At 46.1% G+C, this 16614-nt stretch overlaps 1 protein-coding gene across 1 annotated transcript in view; it reads right to left on the bottom strand.

Moving 5' to 3' along the window:
• PDLIM2 (PDZ and LIM domain 2) overlaps positions 1–16614 on the bottom strand; it is an 82302-nt gene that overhangs the window by 19166 nt on the left and 46522 nt on the right. The gene's annotated exons all lie outside the window — the stretch shown is intronic.

A 16614-nucleotide genomic window follows, 5' to 3' on the forward strand; every position in this document is an offset into this window, starting at 1 on the left:
GTGGCGGCAGATATGGCTCCATGTGCCACAGGTTCCTCATCACAGGGTATAGGATCTCCTGCTTGAGCAGAGGGCTGGACTAGAAGACCTACAAGGTCCCTTTCAACTCTATTCGGATTCTAATTTTTTTTAGATCGGGTGATGGAAGGCACACAAAGGCTTCAGTAACAACAGCTCTTTATTGCAAGTAAGGTAAACATCTGGCTGAGGAAGGGTCAGACAGCAGCCCCTTTTAAAGGGATCTGTCAGACCCTTTGGCCAATGGGATTAAACCTCTGTTCCCACCGGAACAGAGGACCTTGGTGGAAACCACTGTCAGTGAGGGGGAATATCTAACAAATTTCATAGCCAAAGGCAATCAAGCAAAGAGGGAAGGTTGTCATGTCAGACATATCTTACTCCATTCTTCGTGCAGACGCTTCGAATGCTCTTATTTCATTCTCAGCTCCCTCCCGGCAGAATGCCAAAGGGATGGAAGGGCGTCCACGCAATACCAACTGCTAACTCCTGTGCAAAGATAGTTAACGGTAGCAGAGGGACCCCCACCAGAGCATCACAAAGTCAGCCACAATCAGCCTTCCCATCCATTTCCACAGGCTTTGGAACGGGCACGTTACCTCACCGGAAGAAAATGTGTCCTTTATTGCAAAGGCCTTTGAAGCAAGCTACATTAGATAGTATTATCGGAACAAAGGCAGCTACTTGTGCTAGCTAGGGAGTATTCCAGATTGGCTCCTGAATAGTGCTAAAATTAAACATGTAACCCACACTGAACTCATTTCCTGAAAGGGTGCGTGTAGGGGGGTGGGGGGAGAGACACATTCTTGGATGGCTACTCATCCTTGCCCTGAAGCCCTGGGTGGACCTATCTGATGGCCTGATGGGGCAACATATAGTTCAAAAGTCATCCAGTTGGAGCTCTCAGACAAAGCCAGCTCTTCACCAGAAGAGGGCACTCAAACTTGTTCAGTTTCTCCAGCAAAGATGGGAGTATGGCTAAAACCAAATTAGAAAGAGCTACAGTACCAGCAACAGCGAGGAAAGAACAAAAAGTGAACAGTTTAATCTACTGAGTATGCTAGTAGGAGAAAGTATCTTAGGTAATATTACAGGGTGGGATGGGAGGTGTGTGTGACAACAACTCCTAAGTCGACTTACAACAGTTTAATGACGGCCAAAGTCACTGAAAAAGTGACTTATGACCAGTTTTTTTCACTTATGATTGGAGCCGTCAATCAAAAGTATAGAATCAAGATCACGTGAAGTGTTAATACCACTTTATAAGGCCTTGGTAAGGCCACACTTGGAATCCTGCATTCAGTTTTGGTCGCCACAATGTAGAAAAGATGTGGAGACTCTAGAAAGATTGCAGAGAAGAGCAACAAAGATGATTAGGGGACTGGAGGCTAAAACATATGAAGAACGGTTGCAGGAACTGGCTATGTCTAGTTTAATGAAAAGAAGGACTGAGGGAGACATGATAGCAGTCTTCCAATATCTCAGGGGTTGCCACAAAGAAGAGGGAGTCAAGTTATTCTCCAAAGCGCCTGAGGGCAAAACAAGAAGCAATGGGTGGAAACTAATCAAGGAGAGAAGCAACTTAGAACTGAGGAGAAATTTCCTGACAGTTAGAACAATTAATCAGTGGAACAGCTTGCCTCCAGAAGTTGTGATTGCCCCAACACTGGAGGTCTTTAAGAACATGTTGGATAGCCATTTGTCTGAAACAGTATAGGGTTTCCTGCCTAGGCAGGAGGTTTGACTAAAAGACCTCCAAGGTCTCTTCCAACTCTGCTATTGTATTGTATTCGCAGTCATCCAAGTCTCAGTTGGTCCAAAGGTCCAAACTTGGGAATTTTAAGACTTGTGGACTTCAACTCCTAGAATTCCCCAGCCATCAGCTTCAAAGAAAAATCAGAAAGTCCAGTTGCCTCCTGAAACTCACCTTTGGGACAACCATGACCTGGAGGACTGAGAATCTCTACAGACCTTTCGCTATACAGTTTGGGATGAATGCCCTTGGAATGGCGTGGGAATAGGAATAGATTTTCAAGGGGGAAATTGCAGACTACAGGAATTATTAGCACCACTCAGGTGACCCTGAGGACACAGATAAACCTCCAAGTGCTTTAAGGACCCTCTAAAGCAGGGGTGTCCAAACTTGGGAACTTTAAGACTTGTGGACTTCAACTTCCAGAATTCCCCAGCCAGCCACAAGTCTTAAAGTTCCCAAGTTTGGACATCCCTGCTCTAAAAAGATGCAAATGACCAGCTGTCTGCAAGGAATATAAATCCTTCCATTCCCCACTATCCAGTCAGAGCTGAAGAAGCTTCTTGGCTGAGAAGCGAAATGTCCTCGAAGAACAACCAAGAAAATCCAGTTGCCTCCTGAAAAAAAGCACCTTTGGGTTATGATTGTAGCCGCATCCCTATGGTCACATGATCAAAATTCAGATGCTTGGCAACTGGCTCATATTTATGATGGTTGCAGTGTCCCAAGGTCACCTGATCCTCTTTTGTGACTTTCTGACCGGCAAAATCAATGAGGAAACTAGATGCACTTAACAACTGTGTTACTAACAACTGCGGTGATTTGCTTAAGACCTGCAGCAAGAAAGGTTGTAAAATGGGGCAAAGCAGCTGCCTTTCTTAGCAACACAAATTTTGGGCTTAATTGTGGTTGTAAGTCTTAAATACTATCTGTATTTAAGATGGGAAGCATCAGCTGGAAAGTTGTCTAAAGCTTTGGAGGTATGAACCCTACAAAAGATCCCTTATCATTGTTTGCTGGAGTATTCAAAATCTGGAATTTGGCTGTTGTCCACCCTCCACAATTCCTTTTAGCCCCTATTTCAATCTCCCATCTTCTATAACTATACTAATTTGCCTTTAAAAGGTAACGGTTCCCCTTGCACATATGTGCCAGTTGTTTCCGACTTTAGGGGGCCGTGCTCATCTCCATATCAAAGCCGAAGAGCCAGCGCTGTCCAAAGACGTCTCCATGGTCATGTGGCCAGCATGATTAAAGGCTGAAGATGCATGGAACGCTGTTACCTTCCCACCAAAGGTGGTCCCTATTTTTCTACTTGCATTTTTTACCTTTCAAACTGCTAGGTTGGCAGAAGCTGGGAGAAGTAATGGGAGCTCACTCCGTTATGCGGTGCTAGGGATTCTAACCGCCGAACTGCTGACCTTTCTGATCGACAAGCATCTTAGCCACTGAGCATCTTAGCCACTGAGCCACCGCGTCCCTTTATTGATAATTTGCCTTAGCAATAGGTATAAGCTACTTTCACTCTCTTTTAGAAGTGTATCAAATTGAGCTTTGGTTGGTTGGTCTATTTGTCTGTGTATCAAAAGCAATTTCCCTAAAATGCATCACTGTTAACCAGAGCTGGTAATGGTGAACTCGTTTGCCGAGTTCCCAAAATCCAACTAATATTCCTTGGCCAACTTGGGTGCCACAAGAGATACAAAATCTTTGTATCAAGGTTATCACAAACAGCTATCCTCAAAGCTGTTAGCAAGACTAGCCAATAACAAAGTTCTCCATACTAAACAATCTCAGGTACAATCCCCGGCATCTTCAGGTAGAAATATCAGAGAGGCAAATGATGCAAAAGATCTTTGCTGAAGATCTTGGGAGAATTAGACAGAGAGTCTGACTTTCTACGTTCAATACAGGGAGGAAATTCAGCAGGTTCTGACAGGTTCTGGAGAACCGGTAGCAGTAATTTTGAGTAGTTCATAGAACTGACAAATAACCATCTCTGGCTGGCCCCAGAGTGGGGTGGGAGAAGGAATGGAGATTTTGCAGTATCCTTCCCCTGGAGTGGGGAGGAAATGTGGATTTTACAATATCCTTCCCCTGGAGTGCGGAGGGAATGGAGATTTTGCAGTATCCTTCCCCTGGAGTGGGAAGGAAATGTGGATTTTACAATATCCTTCCTCTGGAGTGCGGAGGGAATGGAGATTTTGCAGCATCCTTCCCCTGCCACGCTCACAGAACCGGTAGTAAAAAGAATTGAATTTCACCACTGGTTCAATACCAATTTTACTCCTACAGGGCAAAGAAAGAATTTCCATTCCTTCTTAAGAGATGCTGTAAAGTTTCAGATTCTACTGTTGAAAATATTACATGGAAAGTAAGCAAGATAAAAATCACTCCCGATTAGGAAAATACCTAATAGCGAAACGAGAGGTAGTTTCACCCATGACTCAACCTTTTCGGAAGTTCTGAATTGCTCGACCAGGAAACAAGAATGCTTTGGTGACTGCTGCTGTGGCTATAGGTTCCTTGGCTTAATTTGTGCCAACTCCACCCATTTCTAGCCAAAAAACAGAGGTGACGCATCATGGCATTGCTTTATCATGACTGAATTATTAGAAGTGGCTCCACATGGAGCTCCCTTTGAAATACATGCAGAAATTTCAAAGGTCCTATAATGCTCTTGACTGGAATTAGTCATGATGCAACTCCCTTAGCTCAGTGTTCACAATTTACTTTGGGTCCAATTCAAAACACTAGTTGGCTTCTAATGGCTTAAAGGTGGGGCTACTGAAAGGATGGCTTCCTCGCCTATAAACTCCTTGGCTCACTAAGATCTGGAAATGTTGGGGCATGTAAGGATGCATAACTATATAAATATAATGATGAGAATAGCTGGGAATCGTAACCAGGTCTACATCTCAGCCAAAAATAGGCTGGGTGTGTGTGTTTTTAAAAATACAATTACTATATATGTATCCTTTTTTCTTTTTAAAAGAGGAGGAAGATATATGTTAAAATTAAATATGTATATTGAAAAGGAATTATAAATACCATCAACATAAAATGGAACTTGCTCAGAGGCTGAAATACACCAAGTAAATGAGATGAAGAGTGTGAAGGAGACGGGAGAGGTAAGGGAAGAAGAGGATGGGAGAGAGGTCGGGGGGGGGGAAGAGGAGGAGAGAAAGGAGGAGTGGAAAGGGGAGAGAGGAGGAGGAGAGAGGAAGGGGAAGTAGAGAAGAGAAGGGCGACAGAGGGAAGAAAGGAGGTAGGGAGGGGGAGGAGAGAGGGAGGAGAAAGTGATGGATAAGGTACAAATACGATGTATGGAGAGCAGAAGAGCCAATAATCGTTTTTGGCAGTTGATAGTAAGACGAACTGATGTAAACATTTAACAATATAATATAATGTTGGTTATGTAATAGTATACATGTGGTTATTTGTTATGAAAATGAAAAAATAAAAAACTTTATAAAAAAAATAGATCCCCTGGAAATGCAGAACTAGCATTGTTTACACAAGACAAAACATCTGGATAGGACTAGGGACACCCCAGAGATCTGACTTAAGGAGGGTTGACAAAACCAGAGGGTTACACACCATTGGCTTGTAGTAGGTGGTTCCTGCTGAGATGTTTTAAAAACATTTCTGAAACTAGCAGAAAATGGCACAATCAGGGTGTTGTTCTCCCCCCCCCCCATGATAACATCTGCTTAATTTCAGCAATGTAATTGGCAAGAGCAGAAAAGAAATGGCTTTGAGGCTGCAATTTTTCCCCTCCCCTCATGTAAACCATTGTATGCTTGAAGAATTCTGATGAATGAGAATTGTCTGCAAGGATTTAGGAGGGAGCCTTTGAGAAGATAATTCTCACTCTCCCTTTTTAAGGCCATAAAGGGCTGCAATAGGTATGTGGAAGAGTCACATTAATGGACTTGTTTGCATAGTATGCAGGATGGAGTCAGGCCTACATTCCTGCCTTGTGTTTTCACTGCTCCCTAATTTGGTTGGCTAACCTTCTCCAAGTCACCAAGGAATTGCAGCCTATTATTATTCTCCCCTTATTCCTTTTAACTGTTAGAAGAGTTTGGATGAAAAAAATGATTTGCTAAATAGGAATCTGATAAGATAAAAGTTCCCCTCTCACATACCCGACTCTAGAGGGCAGTGCTCATCTCCGTTTCAAAGCCGAAGAGCCAGCGCTGTCCAAAGATGTCTCCGTGGTCATGTAGCCGGCATGACTAAACGCCGAAGGAGCACGTAATGCTATTAACTTGCCACCAAAGTAGTCCCTATTTTTCTACTTGCATTTTTTACGTGCTTTTGAACTGCTAGGTGGCAGAAGTTGGGATAAGTAGTGGGAGTTCACTTGGTTACACAGCGCTAAGGATTCGATCCGCCGAAGTTTCTGATAAACAAACTCAACGTCTTATCCACTGAGCCACCACGTCCCTGATAGGGATCTGATAATCTGGTATAAATTCTGTGTTCGAACCATGATCCTGGCTCATATATCTTCTAGGATTGGTTTTTGGACTTGAGTTATCCCCCCAAATCAAAGACCCGTCAATGACAATCACAAAACTTCTATCTCACTTTCTTCAGCGTTTACATTTCTGGGTTTCCTGACCAGCCTGTTCCTCTCCTGGCTCCCAATTTGAGCCGTTCCTTAACTAAATACCACCCCCACCAGCAAATTTGCTTGCCAATAGAAGCCAAGAGCATTGTGATGTGGGCCAGCTGGCAGCAGGCCACATCCATTTTAACTACCCATATCAGCCTCCACAGAGCTCCCACATATGTTTGAGATTCAGCTGGCTGCTGTAGAGGATTTAATCCAGCATCAAACAACAGGGACTGCTGGAGAGGCCTACCAGTGAATGCATAATATTCATGGAAGCTCTAATGGGACACTGACCCTCTCCAGCTTTATGTTAGCCTTGGTAAAGCCGGAAAGGTACACAGAATGACAGTTCTCCATGTATTTTTCGGAGTATAAGACACACCTTTTTACCCCCCAAAAAAGAGAGTGAAAATCTGGGTGCATCTTTTAAAACTGAATACCATCCCCCTTCGCAAAAATGGATGTGCAGAGGGTTTGGGAGGCTTGCAAAGTGCTCCTAGGGCCTGGGGAGGGCAAAAACAAGTGAAAAATGAGCCGTTTTTTCCTCGTTTTTACCTCCTGCAGCCCCCAGGAGCACTCTAGAAGCCTCCCAAAGCCTATGCATGCCCTACTTTTTGTGCCCGCGCATGCCAGAAACTGGAAGGGGAACTGCTCTTCCCGTTTCCGGCACTCCCGTGCGTGCAAATCAGGAAGCTAACCTTCCAGTTTCTGGTGCTGCCCCCTGCGCGTGCATGTCCTCCCGTTTCAGCACTCGGTGCTGAAAAGGTTTGTCAACAATGCTGTATATCCATGATGACAAACCTATGGCATGTGTGCCACAGGTAGCATGCAGAGCCATTTCTTAGGGCACGCGAGGTGTTGCCCTGTCAGCCCAACGCACAAACCGGAAATTCGGGAATGGACTTCCGGGGTGCACCTAGGGCCGCTTTTTGCCCTCCGGAGGCTTCAGGGAGAAAAGCAGTCCAACACGCAAAACGGAAGTCAGAAAATGACCCATTTCCTGCCTCTGGAGAGTTTCAAGGGGGGCGGGGGAGGCTGCTTTCACCCTCCCCAAGCACCTAGAAGCCTCGAGCCTGGGGAGGGCGCAAAATGGATCCATGGTGCCATTGCGTGCCAAAATCAGGGGGAGGGCAGGGTTCACACACGCATTCATGGGAGGAAGGGAACATAGAATTATGGATGTGGGACACACACGCATGACCCCCCTCGTGTCCCCTGCTTTAGGCATGCAATGGCAAAAAGGTTAGCCATTACTACCCTATAACATTCTGGACAAATGGCACTCCAGGCTCTCCTTAAAAATCTTTAGTGATGGAACACGCTCAGCTTCTGGAGGCAATCCCTCTTGTGGATTAATTGTTCTCACTGTCAGGAAATTCCTCCAATTTCTCTTTAATGGTCCTCCATCTGTTACTTCTTATCCTGCCCTCAGATCCTCAGAAAAACAGGTTGATCCCCTCTTCTCTGTGACAACCCCTCAAATATTGGAAGACTGGTATCACGTCACCCCTAATCCTTCTCTTACTTAGTAGACTAGACATACCTACCGTATTTTTCACACTGTAAGATGCACTGGTCAGTGGTGGGTTGCAGGTACTACGCCCTGGTACGGGCGTACCGGAGCCTGCCCGGAGCACTGGATACCGTTCCGGTACAGTGCTCTGGAGGGCCCACCTGCTTGCCCAAGCTCCTTACCGGTCTTTTAAGTCTTCGGCGCTTCTGCTCAGGTGAACGGAGGCTGTGCGATGCTCCGCTGAGCAGCTGGAGCATTGTGGAGGCTCGCGGAGGTGGTAAGACGCATGCTCCCAGGAGCATTCTGCAGGCTTCAGCAGGGCTGGGGGAAGGGAAAAATGCCCCCGTTTTTGCAACATTTCCACACTCTTTTAGGGGGAGAAAGGTGCATCTTATATTCCGCAAAATACGGTAGTTCCCTCAGTTAGGTGGATTTTACATGATGCTTCCTCCTTTTTGACCTGCCATCTTTTAATGCTTTAAGTATATTGGGGGTGCTTTGCCCCTTTCTCTTCCCAACCTCTAGCAGCTTCTTAATCTAAAGACATTTTTTGCTAGACAAATAGTAAATCGTCCTTGGCACTCCCAGCTGCTCCTGCTTAAAAACCTTGGAGACAGAAGGGCGGGGGGAGAAGTCCTTCCTAAATAAAAACAAATGTTTCTGGGAACGTCAGACTGCAGGAGGCTTGATAGAAAGACCCACATCAGCATTGCCTATGATCTTCCTTAGCCCCCCCCCCCCCCCGCCCAAAGAAACAAAGGAATTTGTGAGAATAGACAATTTCAAAAGGGACAGCCTGGTCTAGCCTTCCTCAACTTGATACACTCTGATCTGTTAGGTCAGACATCCCATCAAGCTTTTCCTCTTGAGTGGCCTCCTTTCCTCTCTAGTGAGTACCTCTGATTCTTGACCCCAGAATACCTACCTATCTTACATGCCTATAAAGCTAGCTTCAGATTAACTCAGGGGCGGGATTTAAAAAATTTAGCAAGCGGTTCTCTGCCCAATTACCGTGTGAGCATGGCCTACTCAAGCCTCCTGCACCAAGGCGGGGGAGGGGGGATGTTTTTGCCCTCCCCAGGCTCTGGACGCTTTCCTTGAGCCCTTTGGAGGTGAAAACGGACTTCTGGGAGGCCAGGCTCCGGACAGGCCCTGCACTTATGTGGCATCCAAAACGGGCCGCGTGGAGACTCCTGGGAGGAGCAGAATGGGGTGGGCGGGGCCAGCCAGTCCCTAGAACTACCAGTTCAGCATACCAGATGTAAAATTAACATCCAGTTTGCCCCAACTGGTCTGAAACGGCTGAATCCCACCCCTGGGTTAACTCTCTTTCATCAGTCTTTTACATTTGGTGTGCCCAAATTGCACCGAATCAGCCCACCCCTGTCTGGAATGCACTACCTGGCTGTGGTTTTTTTCCCCAAACCCCCATAACTTTAACCTTAAATTGTCTAGCGTGGACCTCACCCATTCCTAAGAGGTCCCAAAGGGGGTCTGCATAAGCACTCCAGCATGCCTACCAAAGCTGTCCCACTGTCCCCATTTATTCATACCCATTTCCTGTTTATACTTATACCTGTTATCTCGTACATATTTGACAAACTAAATAAATAGATCAGTTCACTCTCCTTATGAAAAAATGTCAGGCGCTTTAGTGGGGAGCAGGACTGGGGGGCTCTTTTGGTGGCCCACGGATGCATCTAACATTTTGGGAGAGTAAAAAGCTTCAAATTAGATGGGGCTTACCCCATAAGCCGTGGGGACTGCTTTCAGTGAGGCTGTGATATGCCTATTTTTGAGAACTGTCATTTTCATTTATTTCTGATCCCCAAATGAGAAAGAAATGCTGCCTCTAATTTCAGTAAACTTGGTTAGAAGACTGCACGGAGAGGAAAAGGCAAGGAATCTGTTCTCCATTCCCCATGTTGGTTTAATATAGGGCCACTCAAGGAAGCAAGTTGGCAATTGATTCAATGCAGTCAAAATAAATCTTCAGCTAAACCCCAAGTCGTGCATGGAATTTTCTGCCACAGAAACAATATGGCTACCGACTTGGAGGTCTAATCCTTTTCTCATTTATTCCCCCCTCTTTTCTTATTAGGTTATTTTTTTTAAGATCGTAAGCCCAACAGTAGGCTTCCTATGTTATATTTTCAACCCTTCTTCAGGCTTTCCTTTGAGCTCAGCCTTTCTTATGGAAGCCTACAGAGATACATAGGAGGATGTAAGATTCATTTAATCCCGGGTTCAACTAAAATCTTGGCCAGGTGATGGCCTTTACCAAGTGACACTTAGTAAACATAAAGTGCTGTGCAGAGGTGGTTCTGACCAATTCTAGAGAACTGGTAGCTGAAAAAAATGTTTCTGAATAAATAAGAACAAATTCAGAAAGGAGGCATGCTTTCCGCCTTGCTACATGGCACAAGTAGTGGGATTCAAAATTTTTTACTACCGGTTCTGTGGGCATGGCTTGGTTGGCATGGCAGGGGAAAATTTCCATTCCCTCCCAAACTCCAGGGGAAGGATACTGCAAAATCCCCATTCCCTCCTGATCAGCTGGGACTGGTCGATGGGGGCGGGGTCAATCAGTGGTGGTATCTGCTGGTTTTCCGAACTACTCAAAATTTCTGCTACCGGTTCTCTAGAACTGGTCAGAACCACCTCTGCACAGCACCTTATGTTTACTAAGTGTCACTTGGTAAAGGCCATCACCTGGCAAAGATTTTAGTTGAACCCAGGACTAAATGAATCTTACATCCTCCTATTATCTCTGTAGGCTTCCATAAGAAAGGCTGAGTGCCAAAGAATGGAGGCCTTTGAACTCTGATGCTGGAAAAGACTCCTTACAGTCCCTTGCACTGCAAGGCAATCCAACCGGTCAGTCCTACAGGAGATCAACCTTGACTCCTCCTGAAGAGGAAACTCAAATACTTTGGCCACCTAATGAGAAGAAAGGACTCACTGGAGAAGAGCCTAATGCTGGGAATGATGGAGGGCAAAAGAAGAAGGGGACGACAGAGAATGAGGTGGCTGGATGGAGTCACCGAAGCAGTCGGCGTGAGCTTCAATGGATTCCAGAGGATGGTAGAGGAGAGGAAGGCCTGGAGGAACGTTGTCCATGGGGTCATGATGGGTCGGACATGACTTCGCAACTAACAACAACAACCTAGGCTTCCAAACTATCTGAATATTATGAGAAAAAAGGACATCTATTCAGTGGTAAAGTTCAATTTTTTTAACTACTGTTTCTGTGGGCGTGGCTTGGTGGGCATTGCAGGAGAAGGATACTGCAAAATCCCCATTCCCTCCCAACTCTGGGGCCAGCCAGAAGTGGTATTTGCCCATTCTCTGAACTACTCAAAATTTCCGCTACCGGTTTTCCAGAACTGGTCAGAACCTGCTGGATTTCTCCCCTGCATCTATAGCAATCTAGAGGAGGTTCTTCCTTGTTCTGGAATTCAAGCTGAACAGAGCGTTCTAGAAGTCACATTAATTCCCGTGGTCCCCCTTTCTGGGAAGCTGCCCTGCTAAGGAATTTTTCTGGGGGAAATAAGATAAAGGAGAGCCGGCCAGGCTCAAGCATCAGCTCATTAGCCTCCAACCTTCAAATCTGAGCCTGCAGCTCAAGGCAACGGCTGGGTTGGAAGAGGTCAACCAAAGCAGGGCCAAGAACTAAAGCAAATAAATATTGGAAGGGAAAGAAAACGATGAGGAGAAAGCAAGACCTTGTAGAGCTGGGATGACTAAGATGCCAGCTGGCAAGCAGTATGTTTTGGGCCAACTTCTCCTCCCAAAAATTTGGGCTTGAAAAACAGTCCCCAGAATATATCAAAAACGCAGACAGACCAGTCCAAGGAGCCAAAGCAAGCAAACAAACAAGAGTTCCAACCCAAAAGAGCAACAGCAGAGGGAAATGCCAGGACACGGGCATGGAGACAAGACCTCAAAGACCATAAGAGGAGAGGCAGAAAGTCCCTCAGGCAGGGCAGAAGCATTCCAGAAGATCACCCTGGAAAGCTGGCTTACAAAACTCAGAAAACCTTCAGTACAACTGCAAGGAGAAAGTGCAGCCACGAAGTTACATCCATATCGTGGAAATAATCACAATGATAATCGTAACTACAAGTCAACCACAACAAAGTTCATTAACTCGTTGTCGTACTCACAAAAAGACATTTCGTGAATTATCTTCTCCCTTTGTGCAGGTAAGAGACCGAAGCTGAGAACGTGCCTAGTCTAAGGCCACCAAAGTAAGTTCACAACCCACATTAAATTCAAAATGGAGCTTCAAAGCTCAGTCCTGCAGCCATGACACCATATCAACTTGCTGTTGTTTTTAGTTGCAAAGTCATGTCCGAACCATCGCGACTCCATGGACAATGTTCCTCCAGGCTTTCCTGTCATCCTCTGGAGTCCATTTAAGCTCACCCTGACTGCTTCGGTGACTCCATCCAGCCACCTCATTCTCTGTTGTCCCCTTCTTCTTTTGCCCTCAATCGTTCCTAGCATTAGGCTCTTCTCCAGGGAGTCCTTTCTTCTCAATAGGTGGCCAAAGGATTTGAGTTTCTTTTTCAGGATCTGCTTCTAAAGAGCAGTCAGGGTTGATCTCCTCTAGGACTGACAGGTTTGATTGCCTTGCAATCCAAGGGACTCGCAGGAGTCTTCTCCAGCACCATCGTTCAAAGACCTCCATTCTTTGGCGCTCAGCCTTCCTTATGGTCCAACTTTCACAGCCATCCATTGCAACTGGGAAAACCACTGTCTTGACTAGACGCACTTTTGTTGGCAGGTTGAAGTCTCTGCTACATCAACTTGTATTCTCATTTAAATATTGTCCCCTAAATCAGGGCTTTCCAACCTTGGCAATTTTAAGACTTGTGGGCTTCAACTGCCAGAATTCTTTGCTGGCTGAGGAACTCTGGGAGTTAAAGTCCACAAGTCTTAAAGTTGCCAAGGTTGGAGACCCCTGCCCTAAATGATCTCCATGTTCCCATTTATGGCCATCGTCTGGCAAAAAGAGAGGGAGAGAGGGAGAGAGGGAGAGGAAGAGAGAGGAGGGAGAGAGAGGAGAGGGGAGGGAGGAAAGGGGGAGGAAGGGAGAGAGAGAGGGAGAGAGGGGAGAAGGGGGAGAGGGGGGGAGGGAGGGAGGGAGGGAGGGAAAGAGCAGCATTACAGAATGAACATTCTTGAGTGCTACCAACTTGCCAAATCCAGATTGAACAACATACAAAAGCATTAAGTCCAACCAGTTTGATGCGTCCTTCAGGGCTCAGGATTACATTGACTAAGGGTGGAGAAAAATGTTGAGTTGAATATTTTTGTTAGATTATAGTTTCACAGGGCAGGGCAATCTCTTTTCCTTCTGACATCTGCTTAAAGCCTTCGGGATGTAAGCAATTGATTTATGGATTGAACTGAACTATTGATTTGAACAAACCCATGGCGTACAATGCAGCTACTGAAACTGCACGAGGGAAGCAGATTTGTTTTAGCGGATTTAAATCTGAATGCTTCATTTCAGGATTACACAATCTCCAATTGTGTCGAACCCTTTTGTTTTATCCCCCAGTGGAGACTGGAACTGATCTTCATCAAACATAAGAAGGGGGTGGGGGTAGGGGGGTAAGAGTGACTGAAAGTTTTCTCGTGGGAAAATGCTTTACACAGCCTAACTACCAAAGTGGTCCTGATTTCCAAGAAATTAATAGCAGATATCCATTTTAAAAGCTTCATGGGCCCCAATCCAGTGAAAAGACGGAATGGGCTGTGATGGTGAACTCATGGCACAGGTGGCACGCAGAGCAGTATCGGTGGGCACGCAAGCTTAGCTCCGGCACACACATGCGCGCACCGGCCAGCTGATTTTCGGGCCTTCTGGGCCCACCAGAAGTAGGGACACAGGCCGTTTTCGACCTCCCCAGGCTGCTCAGAAAGGCTCTGGAGCCTGGGGAGACCAAAAAATGGGTTGTGCAAGGGGGTTGCGCGCACACATGTGCGAGGGGGGGGCAAATAGAATTATGGGGGTGGGCTTGTGTGCATGGGCACGACGCCCCCGTGCTCCCCCTGCTTTTGGCATGTGATGGACTAGGGTGACATGACAACAGTGTTCCAACATTTGTGAGGCTGCCACAAAGAGGGGGGGGCAGTCAATTTCCCCAAGCATCAGAAAAAGCATCAGACAAGAAACAATGGATGGAAACTAAACAAGGAAAGAGCCAACCTAGGACTAAGGAGAAATTTTCTAATGGTGAGAACCATTAGCCAGTGGAACAGCTTGCCTTCAAACATTGCCATAAATGGAGGCTTTTAGCCACTTGTCTGGCCTGGTATGGGGTCTCCTGCTTGAGCAGGGGGTTGGACTAGAAGACCTCAAGGTCTATTTCAATTCGGTCTCCCTGTTCTGGTTATCATAGGAGAAGTTAGCAATTTCCATAGAGATAACTGGATTTTTTATAGAAGTTCTATCATGCTTAATTCTATTAATTATCAGCTGATAACCCAGTGTTGCCTGGATATTTATCTATAGGGGGGAAATGTCTAGACCAAACGCAATTTCTAATGTTGGATTTTCCCCCTTATCAGAGCCCCCCCCCCCTTGTGGAGTACTGTGAAGACTTTACCATGGCAACTCCACTGCGCTGCATGGTAGAAGCCATTTTACGGCAGTACAGTAGAAGCCATTTTACGGCAGTACAGTAGAAGCCATTTTAAAGCACAACAGGCTGTATGTTAGCAGAACACACACACACACACCCAAGGGTTCTTAGGGGTGTCTTACCCCCACAGTATTTGTTTCCAGAGAGTAAGTCATCTGTATACCAAGTTTGGTTGAAATTGCTCGAGGTGTTCCAGAGTTATGCTGGAATACACACACACACACACACACACACACAAAACACATTTATATATATAGAGAGATTACATCCACGGCCACCCTGCCCATATCTGCATCAATATCCTTCAAATCCCATCCCACTAAAAAAAAAAAAGCAGGCCAATATTCCTTCTTACTGAATGAGAAAGAGAACCACAATTATTATTCTTTCCTTTTTAGAAATAAAGTGATTCAGAAATATTTTCAAGCAAAAACAGGGGATGCAGGGATGGCCAATCAAAGGCAATGCGTAATATTTCTGATGACGTAGGGAAATCCTAGTGGACAAGAAAGCAATACAAGATGAGTGGGGCCAGATCATATATGTGGGCAGAAGAATCAATATTTTTCATCTATTTTCCAAGAAGTTTGGTAGGGATGTGTAGGTTGGCTCCAATTTGGAAATGTGCAAAGCCTATTTTAGGATGGTATAGCTATTGTGTAGAATGTGGCCATTCAATTTTTGAGAAGGCTCTGAGAATTGTAAAACTGACAGCAAGGAACCTTGGTCTAGAATCTTTCTTTCTTTTCTTTTTCTTTTATTAGGATTTATAGGCCGCCCTTTTCCCTGAGGGGACTCAGGGCGGCTTACAATCATAGGGAAGGGGGTGAAATGCAAAAACAAACAATATGTGAATAAAATAAAATGATAAAAACACAACTTGCATTCAACACTCAACACTCGGGCGGGGTGAAATTGGAAACCTATCCCCAGGCCTGTTGGGATAGCCAGGTCTTAAGGGCTGTGCGGAAGGCCTGGACGGTGGTGAGGGTGCGTATCTCGACGGGGAGGTCGTTCCACAGGGTCGGAGCTGCAACAGAAAAGGCTCTCCTCCGTGTAGTCGCCAGTCGGCATTGACTGGCGGATGGAATTCGGAGGAGGCCCAGTCTGTGCGATCTAATCGGTCGAAGGGAGGTAATCAGCAGAAGGCGGTCTCTCAAGTACTCAGATCCACTACCATGGAGTGCTTTGAAGGTGGTCATCAACACCCTGAAGCGCACCCGGAGATCAACAGGTAGCCAGTGCAGGGTCACCAACCTTTCAGACCTCAGGGACCACTACATTCATAATTTTAAATCCCGCGGACCACTAATGTGATTTGCCTAATGACCAGATGGGTGGGCGTGGCTAGGTGGTCATGTGACTGGGTGGGCATGGTCAACTTGATGCTGCTCGAATCAGGGGCACCTCGCCAGCCTCTACTCGCCCCTCTCCTACCAGCCACTTCTCACCTGCCCACCCGCCCGAACTTCTTAGGGCCCCAACAGGAAGCAGTTGTTGGAGCTAAGCAGCCACCGTGAGAAAGAGTTAGCAAAACAGCTCAGTTCAAATTGGATCTGACTGAGAAGGAGGCTCAGCACCTCACTGAGGACTACGAACATAGACTTTCCAAGCAGAGGGAAGACCTGCGGGAGTGCAAGGCCAGTACTGGCACCTGGAGGCTCAGTGGGCTGAGATGGTCAGCCAGTTCCAGGCCATGATGCAGTCCCACTGGAACAAGGCCCTCCAGCTCTTTGTCACCAGTGGTGCTTCCCTCCAGCCTTCACCCAAAGCCCCCCACCAGGAGGCTGAAGCAGACCCCAAGTCAGAATTTCTGCCCCCTCCGACCCTCATAAAAAGACCCCAAAGGGGAGACTCTCTGCACCATCCCAGGGGTTGTAGTTTGAAGACCCCTGATTTAGTTCAATATTAAAAAATGCAAATTATTTTTCTACGGACCACCAAAATTTTCTAGCGGACCCCCAGTTGGTGACCGCTGGTCTAGAAGACGACAAACAATTGTTGATGTTCTATTTACAACTATTTACTTCCCTCATGAACTACCTGTGAA

This window comes from Thamnophis elegans, chromosome 13 (genome assembly GCF_009769535.1).
Source record: "Thamnophis elegans isolate rThaEle1 chromosome 13, rThaEle1.pri, whole genome shotgun sequence".
In the NCBI taxonomy this organism is placed as follows: domain Eukaryota; kingdom Metazoa; phylum Chordata; class Lepidosauria; order Squamata; family Colubridae; genus Thamnophis; species Thamnophis elegans.